The sequence below is a fragment of the Eptesicus fuscus genome, chromosome 12 (genome assembly GCF_027574615.1).
Source record: "Eptesicus fuscus isolate TK198812 chromosome 12, DD_ASM_mEF_20220401, whole genome shotgun sequence".
Lineage (NCBI taxonomy): Eukaryota > Metazoa > Chordata > Mammalia > Chiroptera > Vespertilionidae > Eptesicus > Eptesicus fuscus.
In genome coordinates this window covers 30,709,810-30,721,183 of record NC_072484.1, presented here as the reverse complement: position 1 = coordinate 30,721,183, position 11,374 = coordinate 30,709,810, and positions in this window count along the sequence as shown.

Below are 11,374 nucleotides of genomic sequence, written 5' to 3'. Positions count from 1 at the left end.
CATTTCTTTAGTTGTTTTTACTTGTTGATATCACCAAAGTTATTCACTCTTTTCTGCTAGTTTGTTTAGTTGAAAACTTGGTAATGTCCCAAATCATAGTATTGTTTTGATAGTTATATGAAGGGAATAAGCACGTAGGACACTACTTGGTGTGTAATAGATAACTCCATAATTAGGAGGAAAATATTCCAATAAGAGTGATGTAGTTTTAAGTAGATGTAAAAATATTCAGGATGAAAAATTGATATGAATTAAACATGTGGAGGGGATACCTATTTCCAGGCTACAAAACTGGCTCTAAAATTCTTAAGATAAATTGCATTTATTTCATTTCTTAATTATTTCCAGTTCCTTTATTTCTTTTTATTCTCAGCTACATGGACATCAGAGCCATTGTCCTTTGAAGTGCTATGGCTATACCATCTCACTATTCTCCCCATCCCATATCATTCTTGCTAATCATAGTAGGTACTGATCAGTAGTTTAGAATTTATATAATGGTGTGAGAAGCATCAGAATGTGTTGAAAAATTTGGATTATCTATATATATAAAAGCCTAAGCTACCAAACAACTGAATGACTGAACGACCGAATGACTGAACGACCGGTCACTATGACAAGCATTGACCACCAAGGGCAGATGCTCAATGCAGGAGCTGGCCCCTGGTGGTCAGTGCACCCCCAACCTCCCATGGTCCCTCCTCCAAACTGGCTGGCCCCATCAGCCCTGATCCCAGCCAACCTCCCTCAGCCCCGATCAGCCCCAATTGCTGGCCAGGCTAAGAGACCCCACCCGTGCACAAATTCATGCACTGGGCCTCTAGTATGTTTTATGAAAAAGAGAGCTCACAACTCATAATTTCATGATGAAGCCTTTCTTTCTGAATGTGAATACTGAATACTGGAAAACATCAGAGTAGCATGTGTGTATTTGGAAATGGGAATGATCTTCCTGGTTTCAATATTTGTTAGAATCCTAAAGAATTTTTATTTACTGTTACATCATTATCATCTCCTTTACTGCAGTGGAACCCAGACAAATTCATCTGAATATAACCAACCATTGATCGTGCTTTTAAAAAAATATGTGGTCTTATTGATTTTTAGAGAGGGAGAGGGATAGAGAGATAGAAACAGAAATGAAAGAGAAACATTGATTAGCTGCCTCCTGCACGGCCTACACTAGGAATCGATCCCACAACCTGGGCATGCTCCCTGACCAGGTATCGAACCTGTGACCTCTTGGTGCATGGGATGATGCTCAACCAACTGAGCCATGCTAGCTGGGCTATTGATCATTCTTTCTAGGCATTCCAGAAACCATAGTAGCTTTTGATTTGAAATATTTTCTTCATGATTTTAGGTGCAAACTTATTATGTATGTTCACTGGATCTTGCATGTGCTGGTTAATATGAGAGTTTATGTGCATATGTCGGCTCAAAAGAACAACACAAATATCACATAAAGTATAGATATTGGATAGTGTCCTGTACTTCCTGACATAGCTATATACTTACTGTATGCAGCATCAAACTGATGTTTTGTGTGCCGGGCCAAGTGTGTCTGTTTGCACCATATGTCCATTGAGTATCTTCCAGTCCATCACCGTCAGCCAGGATTTCTAGCTGGGCAGAGCTTATAGTAAAAATCCAGTGTCCCGTTCACCTGAGTCCGGGTGAAGCCGTGCCCCTGGGTCCGGCCGAGACCAAACCAGAGGGAGTCGGAGCTCCGTTACCACCATTTGTCCACCATCCAGAGCTGAAAAGTCAGTGCTGACATGTACACATAAGGAACTGGTGGACATTGAAATTGGGTCTCTAAAGAACTGTTGGTCCAGAAAGAAACTCACTACAGACTGATTCATCTGCCTGTCAGCATAACTATTATTGCTCGTCTCACATTCAGTTCTTATAAGTATATCTCTAGTGACACATGATCTCGCTCATCTAGGGGAAATGATGAACAACATAGACTGATGAACAAGAACAGAACCAGAAACAAGGAGGCATCGATCGGAGTATCGGGCCTCAGAGGGCGGATAGGGGAGGTTGGGGGGAGGGGGGAGAGATCAACCAAAGGACTTGTGTGCATGCATATGAGCCTGTCCAACAGTTAAGTTCAACAGGGGGTTGGGGCATCCGTGGGGAGGGGTGTGGGATGGGAATGGGGGGATGAGGACAAATATGTGACACCTTAATAAATAAAGAAATTTAAAAAATAAATAAATAAAATAAACAATGGATTTGGGGTGATAAAAAAAATAAAAAATAAAACAAGAAAAAAAAAATCCAGTGTCCTGTACTGGATCTTGCATGTGCTGGTTAATATGAGAGTTTATGTGCATATGTCGGCTCAAAAGAACAACACAAATATCACATAAAGTATAGATATTGGATAGTGTCCTGTACTTCCTGACATAGCTATATACTTACTGTATGCAGCATCATACTGATGTTTTGTGTGCCGGGCCAACTCAGCCAAGGGTTTGGCAAGCCTGAGGGCATTCGGCGAAGGATTGAAGAAAAGACAAAGAGAATAAGCTGGGTCTAGGTGGATCTCCTGTTCCTGGCTGAGGCCACAGAGAGAGATCCAGACGGCAAGCTGAGCCTTTATTTTATAGCCAGAGGTAAACAAAGTAGTAATCACCATAGTTACAATGTTCTTGTGAGTTTCACTTGTTTTGGCAGCACTTGCTGCACCTCCCACAGCAGATTAGCTACCCAGATAGGATCTAGGGAGCTTCATAAGGTCAAGCTTAATTATGCTAAGAGGGCTGTGCCCTCTAAGCTGGGATTTGTTTGTGGCTTTGCCAACAGGTCAGTCCGAAGCTTAACCCTATAGCCGCTCCCTACAGTTTTGTGTTGAGAACTTACTACCTGGGGAGTTGTCCCACCATTTTTATTCTGTACAGCCCAAAGCACAGGACTGAACACATTAAAAGGAACAGTATCTTAGCTAGATGGGTGTTGCTCCATTTACTGGTATAAAGGTGAGGAATTCTGAGGGGGTCTAGCAATGCAAATGACATATAAATCAATTTTTTCTATTCAGCTCGTCATTACAAAAACAATGAAGCATTCATGGTGCTTACCGTGCAGGAACTTACCCTCTAGAGCAAATGACTAAATGGTTGAATTCATGATTGTGGGGTCAGTGCCAGGAAGAGGTGGTCCACTGAAGTCTGGCTTATTTTTGGTCAATTTCCTTTTCCTATTATGGGAGATCTGATGTCACTTTTTGAAAGGCTATCAACAGGCAGAAGAGGTGTTTACTTTTAGTAGTAGTATTCATATTTCTATTTCTTTTATGTAGTTAAATACAAAATAGTTTCAAATACAATAGTCTCAAAAAAACCCTCTATGTGTATACATGAAATTGTATGTTATGCTTTAAAATATACTATTAGTGCCACACTGGCATGGCTCAGTGGTTGAGCGTCGACCTATGAACCCAAAAGTTCACAGTTTGATTCCTGGTCTGGGCACATGCCCAGGTTGCAGGCTTGATCCCCAGTGTGGGGTGTGCAGAAGGCAGCCAATCAATGATTCTCTCTCATCATTGATGTTTCTATCTCTCTCTCCCTCTTCCTTTATCTCTGAAATCAATAAAAAATATTAAAACATTTTTAATACACTATTAACTTGAACAGAATAAAATAATACAAACCATAAAAGTTAAGTTTTTGTGTGCAGGCCTAGGAAAGCCAAAGCTGAAAATAAGAAGCAAGAAGGGAAGTGGAGGACCTCACAGGTGCCCATATCCATCTCTTCTGAGTTTTGTTCAGGTCCACAGGCATGTGGCATTTTATACAACAATAAAGAACTCTCAGAAAGAGAAACTAAAAAAAAAAAAAAACCAATCCCATTTACCATTGCAAAAAAAAAAAAGTACCTAGGAATAATCTTAACCAAGGAGTTAAAAAGCACCTATTTGGAAAACTATAGGACACTGAAAAAGAAATAGCGGAAGATACAAACAAGTGGAAGCATATACCGTTTCATGGATTTTAAGAGTTAACATCATTAAAATGTCCGTACTACCCAAAAGTAATCTCTAGATTCAACACAATACATATCAAAATACAAACGGCATCATTCGTAGATCTGGAACAAATTCCAAAAATTCATATGGGACCAAAAAAGACTCCATATAGCCTTAGCTATCTTGAGAAAATAGAACACAGTTAGAGGGATCACCACATGGGATATCAAACTATACTACAAAGCCATAGTCATAAAAAAAGACTGGTACTAGTGCAAGAACAGGCATATACAGTAATGGAAAAGAACAGACACCCCCAAAAATAACCACACCATATAGTTAATTTGACTAATGAGGTGAGAGCATACAGGGAGTAGAGACAGTCTCTGCAATAAATGGTTTTGGGAAAATTGGATGGTACATGCAAAAAAATGAAACTAGACCATCAAATTATATCACACACAAGAATAAACTGAAAATGAGTAAAATATTGAAATGTAAGCCACACAACCAGAGAAATCCTAAGAGAGAACAGAGGCCATAATATCTCAGACCTCTCACATAGCAGTATTTTTGCTGATACATCTCCTAGGTTAGGGAAACAAAGGAAAGATATATGAATGAGACTATATGAAACTAAAAAGCTTCTGCACAGCAAAATAAATCATTAAAGTGAAAAGAGAACCCACTGTATGGGAAAGCATATTCTTCAATGACACATCTGAAAAGGGGTTAATTTCCAAAATATATAAAGAATGTATACAACTCAACACCAGGAGGACAACCCAAATAAAAATTTGAGCAAGGGTCCTGCATAGACACTTCTTTAAAGAGAACATACAGATGACCAATGGACATAGGAAAAAATGATTAACGTCAGTAATCTTCAGAGAAATGCAAATTAAAACAACAATGAGGTGTCACCTCTCACCTGTCAGAATTGCTACGCATCAGTAAATCAACAAACAAGTGCTGGTGAGGATGTGGAGAAAAGGGAACCCTAGTGCACTGCTGGTGGGAATGCAGACTGGTGCAGCCACTGTGGAGGACAGTATGGAGTTTCCTCAAATAATTAAAAATGGAACTGCTTTATCACCCAGCCATCCCACTTATGGGAATATACCCTTAGGATCTTAAAACACCATCAGAAAGAATATTTGCACCTCTGTGTTCATAACAGCAGCATTTCCAAACAGCTAAGATCTAGAAATAGCCCAAGTGCCCATCAATAGATGAGTGGATAAAAAACCCTGTGGTACATTTATACCATGGAATACTATGCAGCAGTAAAAAATAAGGCTCTCTTATCCTTTGGGACAGCATGGAGGAACATGGAGATTATTATGCTAAGCGAAATTAGGCAGTCAGAGAAAGATAAATATAACATGATCTCTCATGTGTAATCTACTGAACAAAATAAACTGATGAACAAAATAAGTCTGGAAGCATGGCTACATGAAACAGACTGACGGATGGCAAGATGGGAGGGTGTTAGGAGGGACAAGATTAACCAATGAACATATATATGAATAATCCATAGACACAGAAAATAATGTCTTGAAGGCCTGGAGTTGGGCAGCAGATGGGTTGAGGGTGGCAAAGTGGGGGGGGGGGGCGGAATCTGTAATACTTTCAAAAATAAAGATAAATTTAAAAAATATATGAAGAACAGAATTGAACTTCTATGTGCTCATAGGCATGTGAGGCTGCTTTGTCGAGGACAGTCATCTGAAAATTGCCATGGCAAAGCAAATTCTTGGTCTGAGAGCCATTTTTGAAGGCAGCTGAACTAAATGTTATTCTGTTAAGCTTTCAAGCTTCATTAGGCTTGGAAATATATTTTTAAAATATATTTTATTGATTTTTTTACAGAGAGGAAGGGAGAGGGATAGAGAGCTAGAAACATCGATGAGAGAGAAACATCCATCAGCTGCCTCCTGCACACCTCCCACTGGGAATGTGCCCGCAACCAAGGTACATGCCCTTGACCAGAAACAAACCTGGGACCTTTCAGTCCGCAGGCCGATGCTCTAGCCACTGAGCCAAAAACGGTTAGGGCTATTTGCCTTTTCTTTATAATAGAAGTGTCAGAGATGAAAGAAAATTAGTAAAATGTACATGAAAATCTTCCTCCTGTCAGAGTCTGGGGCACACCATGGGACCCATAGTCAAGTCCCCGCTCACCCACATGCACCTCAAAATCATGCAAGACCTAGACCTGGTCACCTCCCCCCCCCCCACAAATTGGGCTAGATCCAGACCTGGCCAGTCCTACCCTTGTCAAGCCCCACTGGGTGGGGGATGCTGAGCTGCGCCAGCACAGCCAAGGGTTTGGCGAGCCTGAGGGAGGGCGGTGAAGGATGGAGACAAAAGACAGACAAGAGAAAAAGCTGGGTCTAGGTGGATCTTCTGTGCCTGGCTGAGGCCACACAACAGATCCAGACTGCAAAGCTGAGGCTTTATTTATAGTCAGGGGTAAACAAGGTAATTTACAATGTTCTTATAAGTTTCACTTGTTTTGGCAGCACTTGCTGCCCCTCCCACAGCCCACTAGCTACTCAGGAAAGATCTAGGGAGCAGTTACAGGATCAAGCTTAATTATGCTTAGAGGACTGTGCCCTCCAAGCTGGGACTTGTTTGTGACTTTGCCAGCAGGTCAGTCCAAGGCTTAACCCTATAACCGCTTCCTACAGGGTGCAGCCTCAGGTCCCCCATCAAGCCCCACTGGGAGGGGGGTGCAGCTTGAGGTCCCCTGTCAAGCCCTGCTGGGTGGAGGGCATGGCCTGAGGTCCCCCGGCCCTGGGCGAGGGGAGCAGCCTGAGGTCCCCTGTCAAGCCCTGCTGTGTGGGAGGCATGGTCTGAGTTCCCCCGGCCTGGCACCAGGGTAAGGGGCATGGCTTGAGGTCCCCCGGCCTGGCGCTGGGGCATGAGGAGCAGCCTGAGGTCCCCTGGCCCAGCACCAGAGAGGAGGGCGCACCTTGAGGTCCCCATCAAGCCTTGCCAGGTGGGGGGCGCGGCCTCAGGTCCCCTGTCAAGCCCCACATGGGCGGGGGGGGGGGGGACCCAGCCTTAGGTCTCTGCTGATTGCTCATTAAGGCTCGTTAAGGGAACTCCGCCTCCATTGTGGGCGCAGTCATCTTTGTGGCAGAGTAACGGTCAATTTGCACATTCCCTCTTTATTATATAGGATTTATTTATTTATTTATTTATTTATTTATTTATTTATTTATTTCAGAGAGGAATGGACAGGGAGAGAGAGATGGAAACATCAATGATGAGAGAGAATCATCAATTGGCTGCCTCCTGTAGGCCCAAGTCTGGGGATCAAGCCCTCACCTGGGCATGTGCCCTGACTGAGAATTGAACCATGACCTCCTGGCTTATAGGCCCACAGCTCAACCACTGAGCTACACCAGTCAGATCTGTGGACGTACATTTTAAATTATCTTGGGTATATGGGTAGAATTGTGTCATAAAGATAAGATACTTTTTTTTTTTTGAGGACTTGCTAAGCTCTTCTCTAAAGCAGCCACATCATTGTATATTTTCACCTGAAATGCACAAGAGTTTTAATTTCTCAACTTTTTCATCAACAGTTGTTATTTTCAATCTTTTTTATTTTAGCTCTTTCACCAGGTGTAAAGTGGCATCTCATGGTTTTGATTTGCATTCTTTAATGACTAATAATAGTAAGCATTATTTTTTCATTTGGTTTTTGTTCACAGGTATATCTTATTTTGATAATTGTCTATTCATTTGTTACATATGTATTTATATTAGGCAATTTATCTTTTTTGGCTTGTTTTAAGTATTCTTTGTTTAGGTAAATTTAATACAATTTCCCCCTATTTTGTAGGTTGTCCTTTCACTTTCTTGATAGTGTCCTTTGATACCCAACTTTTAAATTTTAATAAAATTTTATTTTGGGAAGGGTTGAGTGAGCTTTTTGTTTAATATCTAAGAATGCATTGCCCAATCCAATGTTAGGATAATTTATACCTATGATTTCTGGTGCATATTATAAATATAACCAAGTCAGGAAATCTATCAAAATGGTTCCTTAGTTTCACATCATGAATGAATCCTTCCTAGTATCAAAACTAACATTTACAATAAAGATGGGTAAGTTTTGATCCATTCTTCAGTAATAAACAAATATCACAGTTATAAATATTGGAAACATTTTTACAAATATAATGAATTTGGAAGGTGTTTAGGAAGAATGAATCTTCACTAAGCATGAGAATTTCCTACTATGGGAAGATGTCTTAAAATATAATGAATTGGGCCCTTGGCTGGTTTTGCTTGTGGTTAGAGTATGGGCCAGTGGACTAAAGGGTGGAGGGTTCAATTCTGGTCAACAGCACCTACCTCAGTTTTGGAATCAATCCCGGCCACAGTCAGGTGCCTACGGGAGGCAAACCAATTGACTTCTTTCTCTCACATTGATGTTTCTCTCTCTGTCTCTCACCTTTCCTTCCACTCCCTCTAAAAATCAATGGAGAAAATATCCTTGGTTGATGATTAACAAAAAGAAGAAGAAGAAGAAAAAAAAATCAATTGGACCCTGGCTGGTGTGACTCTGTTGGTTGGGTGTTATCCTTGCATTGAAGGGTTGCTGGTTTGAATCACAACCAGGGCACATGCCTGGGTTGCTGGCTAGAACCCAGTAGCGGGTGTGCAAGAGGTAGCCAATCCATGATTCCTTCTCACATCGATGTTTTTCTCCCCATCTCCGTTTCCCTCTCAGAAAAATCAATAAAAATATTTTTAAAAAGAATGAATTGGGAAAAGTATTTTTCCAAGGGTCGAACATTACTGAAGTTCAGTAAATATACATCTAAAAGAAAGCCCAAAAATATGTTACATGTGGCGAATTTCTTATACAAATTTCAATACTTGGGAGATCATCATGATATTAAGTTTGGAATAAAATCTTACAACTTTTATGAGTCATGATGTTCAAATTGTATAATAATACAATTTATATCTATTTTGTAAAATTTATTGCTGTATTTTTAACGAAAAACACACACATAGATGGTGACTTAAATATTAGGTAACAAAATATTAGGTAACTCAAATGTAATAAATGTTGAAAGTGTATAACGAACGCATAACCTTGGGAAACATCACATAATGTACTAGTATATGGCAGTGACACCTTTAAATTTATTATTTGTTAAAGGAATTTTTATCCAAAATGCCTTTATCTCATCAAAAATTCCTATTGGCAAGAAATGTTGCATATGTAGGGATTTGAGAGACATATGCATTTCATGATGGGTATTATCTACACTAATAAAAGAGAAATATACAAATTGACCATCACTTCGCGATGCCCACCAGCCAATCAGGAGTGAGCATGCAAATTAACCCAACAAAGATGGCAGCGACCCCGCCCCCCAGCCGCTCCGGGGCTCTGGGCAGCACTCATGCAGGCGCGGAGCGGCCGGGCCAGGTGGGGCAGGATGCCTGCTATGAGAGGGAGGGCAGGGGGCAGAGGGAGCTATAGGAGCGGAGCTCTGGCCGGAGCAAAGACTGAAGGCTCCGGCTGGAGCGAAGACAGAAGACGGAAGGAAGCGGCCAGAGCGAAGGCCTGGGTCCCAGGTGCCGGAGGAAAACTAGTGCCGGCAGCCAGGGGAAGGAAGGCCTATTGCACGAATCTTCGTGCAATGGGCCTCTAGTCCTATATAATAAACAGGCAATATGCAAATTGACCCTCATGCCCTTGCACAAGATGGCTGCCCCCATGTGGTCAAAGATGGCTGCCACAAGATGGCTGGCAGGGGAGGGCAGTTGGGGGCGACAGGGTTGGCAGGGAAGGGCAGTTAGGGGTGACCAGGCTGGCAGGGGAGAGTAGTTATGGACGACCAGGCTGGCAGGGGAAGGCAGCTGAGGGTGGGGACCAGGCCTGCAGGGGAAGGCAGCTGAGGGTGGGAACCAGGCCTGCAGGGAGGGCAGTTGGGGAGAACCAGGCCTGCAAGGGAGGGCAGTTGGGGGTGACCAGGTCGGCGGGGGAGGGCAGTTGGGGGCGACTGGGCTGGCAGGGGACGGCAGTTAGTTGTCGATCAGGCTGGCAGGGGAGTGGTTAGGGGGTGATCAGGCTGGTAGGCAGAAGCAGTTAGGGGCAATCAGGCAGACAGGCAGGCAAGCGGTTGGGAGCCAGCAGTCCCAGATTGTGAGAGGGATGTCTGATTGCCGGTTTAGGCCATATAGGGATCGGGCCTAAACCAGCAGTCGGACATCCCCGAGGGGTCCCCGATTGGAGAGGGTGCTGGCTGGGCTGAGGGACACCCTCCCTCCCCAGTACACAAATTTCATGCACCAGGCCTCTAGTTTCATATATATTTCCTTAAAGTTTATTGAAAGTTTAAGAGACCTTTGGAAGTTTGAAAAGATTGCTTAACTTCCTTTAGGGGTCATCTTAAAGAGGATAAACACTCTACCAAATGCCTTTAGAAATATTACAAAAATATTCTATAGATGAAAACAAATTCAAGTGTCTACTAGAAAGGTATATATTCTTTACTGCGTTTATTATCCACACTGACAGAACCTCATGACTAGAAAACAAACACAAAAAGCTAAAGTATAAAAAATAAATAGATATAAAAATACTCTTTCTAGTTACTCTTGGATAAATAGAAATTTGAGATTGCATATATATATATATTAGAAATAATGACAAATGAATTACAATATCATAGAAGTCTTATCAACATATGTATTTGAGTTTATCATTCTTCTCAAGTGTTGAATATGTAAAGAATAATACAATTTATATCTATTTTGTAAAATTTATTGCTGTATTTTTAACGAAAAACACACACATAGATGGTGACTTAAAATATCACATGCTTAGAAAAAAAATATCACATGCTTCATCCCTTCAGATCTTGTCCTTATAAAATTCTCTGCAACTGAGCACAGGACAGCACAGGGTGTATGGGGACTAGTAATGGAAATGGTGTCCTGACAGATGTTGATATGTGATGGCATGTTTTTCAAAGGTAGAATTTGTAATTTCATACAGGTAGAATTTTTAATTTTACATTCAAGTTTGCATCGTCTGCACAGACTCCTTGCATCATGAAATTGCTTATTTGGATGGTTATCGTTCCCCCACAACTCGCTATGGAAGTCCAGGTTCCCAGAACTCGGAGCTGGAGTCAGCTGGCATCTCTGCCAAGACGCGCAGGTGTGTCCACTAGCGGTTTTGAGTAAATCCGTTGTCATCCTGTTAAAAAAAAAAAAAAAAGACATTTTAGCTTTCAACGTAAGTGGCCCACGGGACTCTAAGTAAATTTTACATTAAACTGTTTGAAACATCTACTTAACATGGGCAGGAAATAGCCCTGCTTCACAGGCCAAAAAGACATTGAACACACT